Genomic DNA, 5,217 nt, shown 5'->3' on the forward strand with positions numbered 1-5,217 from the left:
AGTGCTCGGGGGAACAGGGTCTCTCCTGTTCCCTGTTGGTCCCCCTTGGCAAGTTTATAGATGGCCACCAGATCCCCTCTCAGCTTTCTCTTGTGGAGGCTGAACAGGTTCAAGTCCCTTAGCCTCTCCTTGTAGGGCCTGCCCTGCTGCCTCCTGATCATGTGAGTGGCCCTCCTCTGGACCTGCTCCATGTTGTCCACATTCCTCCTGAAGTGCGGCGCCCAGAACTGGATGCAGTACTTCAACAGGGCCTGACCAGTGTCACATAGAGGGGGAGGATCACTTCCTTGGACCTGCTCTTGATGCATCTATGGATGCATGACAAGGTGTGGTTAGCCTTCTTGACTGCATCCCCACACTGTCAGCCCATGTTCGTCTTGGAGTCAGTGATGACTCCAAGATCCTTTTCTGCCTCTGTGCTGACAAGGAGGGAGTTCCCCAGCCTGTAGGTATGCTGCTGGTTCTTCATCCCCAGGTGCAATACTTTGCACTTGTCAGTATTGAAACCCATCCTGTTCTCATCCGCCCATGTCTGTAACCTGTCCAGATCTAGTTGTAGCCTGTCCCTCTCTTCTAGCGTGCCCACTTCTTCCCACATCTTAGTGTCATCCGTGAATTTGACTGAATTATTTTATGTGAAATGGAGCAGCTTTAACAGGCTATATCTCAGCTATTTCTCTTCCTTTTGTCTGTTGTGCCAATCCTGATCAGAACCCTCAGGTGAGATATGATCTCATCAAGATTTAGGTGTCAAGCTGTTGGTGCCTTCTGGTCTTGGGTGGTTGTGTTCATGTCCAGTGCCCCTTGAAAACTTTGTTTTTTGAAAAACTACTGTCTTTAGGATGTGGTAGGTGGGGGTTGAACACTAAAATAGCAGGTAAGTTGCTCCCTCTGTTTGTAGAGTGCCTATCTGCATACTGATAGACGGTAATACCTTTTGAAAACCTGGCCCATGATGACCAGAAACCATCCTTCTATTCACTAATACTTCTGATGTTTAATGCATCAGTTTAAAAAAAAACAGCTTTTCTTTTACCTTAGCTGTCTAAATCATTAAAGAGAACTTTATTGAACAAGAAAAACAATTTGAAGGTGCTGTCTCATACATTTAATTAGATTCCAGTTTTTATTCAAGTGCAGCTTGATTTGATACTCTTTATAATCAATCCCAGAGTGAAAACAAATCTGTTAAATGAAAAATGCCATTCACCATTTTTATTAAGAATAATGTAAAAATAAATTTGATTAATGGTAAATTACATTATTGTATAAATAAACATGTATAGATGGAATTTATCTTTGATTATCAAAAAGTAGTACCCAATTTAGTATAAAGGCTCTATTTGATTGCAAATCTACATGATTTAATGGTAATAATGAAAATTATTTTTTTTTTAGGAAAATAACTGCAAATACAAAATAAAATTAAACTCAATTATTCATAAAAAAAAGCTTTCCTGCTTGCTTATTTATATCATGATTACAGCTTGTGACTTCAATCACTCCATGCTGCTAAAATGATACAGTAAATGTGATATGAAAGACTTATGAACAGGTATCAGTAGTGATGGTTCTATTAAATTCCTAAATAATATAGAATATATATATAAAGCAAATCAACCAGCTCCGCTTACTTATCCCAAGTACTTAATGTGTGTGTGTGTGTGTGTGTGTGTGTGAGAGAGAGAGAGAGAGAGAGAGAGAGAGAGAGAGAGAGAGAGAATCATTTGATATATATATAATGGCCTTCCCTGTTGTCTAAATGTTGAGGTTACATATGATAAAATTAGACATAACTCATCCCTTCCTGAGGTTTGGAAACTAGCAAATGTAGTTCTAAATGGAAGCTAAGGACTCAAATTCTTGTCTAACTTTACCATTTTCTAATTAGGCTATGTATGTACAGCCTTCAACTTTATTAATTTATTACAGATAAAATGCCTGTCTTCCTGAAATCACCCTGGAAAATTGTTATATAATTACTTTTGTTCTGTTATCCTGAACAATTCCAACAGTTGGCCGTAGCAAAACAAGAAACATACTCTTAAAATAGCTCTTTAACATTCTCAGGTCACTTAGAAGTAAATATTTTAGTGAACAAGAACAGACCACAATGACCAAAGCTTTGTGAAATACCACTTCTCATAAAAGGTTTGCATCACATTTACCTGACAAAAGATTGTGCAAGACTTACTCAGTTACCTATCATTGTTTCTTTTTTCCTTATACATTTTGCTAATATTAGAAGCCTACATATTTTTCAGAATTGTCCCTGTTACTTAAGAAACAGTTCTTCATTTCTAGCTACTATGGGTGACTGGTGCCACCTTAGTCAGGGGGGCACATGCCCCCCCCCCCCCGTGACCAGCCAATCTCACTGACTGAGGGGACCTGCCCCCAGCCAATCTTACCAACCAGGGGGGCGGGGGAAGTCCCCCCGCAGCCAATCTCGCTGACTGAGAAACGGCTGCAGTGCTCCCAAAAGTGGCCGCAGTGCTCCCAGAAGTGCTGCAGCTCTTCATACTTCATCCAGCACTCCCACTCCCCGGCCAGCGCTCACAGGGGGAGCCCCAGTGTTCCCGCCTGTCCCCCCTGCCTGTCACCTAAGCAAGGAGCGTGGTCTGTCAGGGGGTGCACCAGTGCTCTCAGGAGGTGCATGTGTACCCCCATGCACTCCCTACTCATCACCACTGCTAGCTACAAAAAAGAAGAAACTTTACAAATCTCTGATCACTATAATATTCATTATTAAAATGAAAAGATCGCTGTGGTGGTCATCCAAAATCCTATCTAGGAGTTAAGTTTTAGGGCAGGTCTAATTTTTTTTTCTCACTATACATCCAAAAGTCTTTCTACTTTTTGGATGTCACTGCCTGTGCTATTCTCTCATTTATTGCTATTGGCCAAAGCCATCCTTCCTATGTTCCTTTTCTCAGTCTAATTTCTTTTACAGTCTTGTTTGGCTCTTTTACTGGCCATGGTATCTGTATTCTTTTCCAAGCTAGAATTAAATGTGAAACTAACATCTCTCAAGTGAACTTTACTCCTACCTCAGAATGGTTCCTCAGTGTTAGAGAATGTAATAAAAATGAGAATCAAATATTTCACATAAAAGCAATAATATTTTGTTTTCTTGCAGATTAGGTGATTTCAAAAGGTATAGAAAATATTTCAAATTAGCTACTAGTGCCAGATATTATGTTCTTCAGTTACAAAAATATTTTCTTGATAGTGCATAGTGCCCAAACTGTGCTAGGAAAACAAAGAAAAAAGCTTTGCCGTTTAAGAACTTCTAAGACTTGAAGTTTGAAAAAATAAAAATAATGCATGGCATAGTCATTGCTGAGTGGAGGGGAAAAGATGAACTTTTAATAGCCAGCAGCCATTATTCAATTAGCTATGTGAGGGTTCCCATAATGTCTGCTGGTTCTTAAAAGGACAATCATGTTGCATGTGTATATCCCAAGGCAGTTCAGCGAATAGTGCTGGTGGCTATTAAACAAGAGAAGTGCTCTTTTTTGCCCCCCATTTCTCCCCATCGTTAAATGGATTTGTATCTGGCAGTTTAATTTGGTACAATGTTATGGCTACTCCTTGCAGAAAAGTGAGTGGGCTAGCTTAGACATTTTAGCTGAGTGTTAAATTACAAGTATAGAACTATATTTGTGCATGGTGTTTTTAAGCTATTTTCAAACTACTGCAGAAAAAAAGGAAGAATGTAAGAATTGCCATGCCAAACCAGACCCCAGACCAATCTAGTTTGGTATTCTGCCTCAAGCTGGGGCCAGGACATGACATAACAGAAGAAAGAGAATAAATCTCTGCCCTATCTTAGAGTATAACAAATGAATACCTTTCCAAATGTGCAGTGCTAAACAGGAGGGAAAATTCCATCCCAATCCCTACAGGCAATCAGTTGGAACTCCAAATTCTTGAGCGGAGAATGCCCATATATAATATTCTTTAACTTGTACACCTATAAATGCTAAATAATGGTCACAAGATTATCTAATTACTTAAAAGAAACCTATTTAAAAAAGAGGTGAAAGTGAACAAAATAATGAATGAAAGCCTTTGAGGACTGATTCTGAAAAAGGCCTTGCTATCTCTGTTCAGTTTTGGCTCTCCTAGCTAGCAGTATAACTGCTCTTCCAATTTAGTCTGTATCAAAAAGTAGGGGAGTAGCTACTCATAAGGTACATCTACACCTGAAATTAAGTTGAAGCAATAAACTTTGGAGTAGTTTCATCTGGAGTCAACTGCTCTCAGCTGCAGCATCTACACATGCGCCCAGGACAACAGCACTTTGAGCTGGGGCAAAGCAGCCCCAGGGCTGGCAGGGGGCACAGGGGGTCAGCTCTGGGTGGCAGTGTCAGGCAGCAGAGGGGCTGGCTGGGGCACAAAGATCAGGCAGGAGTCTGGTCCCTGGCTGGCTGGGGTGACTGGGTCCAATTTATGGCCATGATTCTCATCTACGTATGCATTTGGTCGCATGTAATAACTCTGCTGTAAGATTGTACTGTCCCCAGAGACAGTACTATCTTGCGCCAGATTCTAATTAATTTACTGTGCCCTAATACTGGTGCACATGTAGACTGTGATGCTTTTACTGCGGAGATAATGAGTGTACTCTGCAGTAAAGTACACATGTAGATGCAGCCACAGAAAGCCATAGGGTTGTAAAAGTCACTCCAAAACCAAGTGATACAAAGCAAACCTGGGGCAAAAAAAGAGGCATATAGGCTGTGGAAGCGGGGTGGCTACCAAGGCAGAGTATATCTACTTGGTCCGCACTTGCTAGGAGGCAGTAAGAAAAGCCAAAGCAGAAATCGAACTTAGGCTGGCAACACAAATTAAAGACAACAAAAAGGCCTTTTTCAGGTATATAGGAAGTAAAAGAAGGTGCAATAGCATATGATCCCTACAGGACAAACTAGGGCAATTAGTGACAGATAATTGGCCCAGGGGTTTTGAAGGGGTAAAAGATGATTGGAAGACTTGGGATTCCCTTTCTGCACCAATCAGGCCCCAGAGACTCCCCTCCCCCCACCCCGGTGTCCTGCCTACCACTGGGAGATCTGGGTTCAATTCCCAGCTGAGGTGACTTGGGGTGAGTGAGATAACAAGAAGCAAATCTTCTTGCATTGGAAAGCCCCTCCCCCGGTACCTAGGCCCTATATTTCCTTGTCATTTGACATTTTGCATTTTGTGCCTTTT

Source organism: Gavialis gangeticus, unplaced genomic scaffold (genome assembly GCF_001723915.1).
Source record: "Gavialis gangeticus isolate Ggan-Ray unplaced genomic scaffold, GavGan_comp1, whole genome shotgun sequence".
NCBI classification, from domain to species: domain Eukaryota; kingdom Metazoa; phylum Chordata; order Crocodylia; family Gavialidae; genus Gavialis; species Gavialis gangeticus.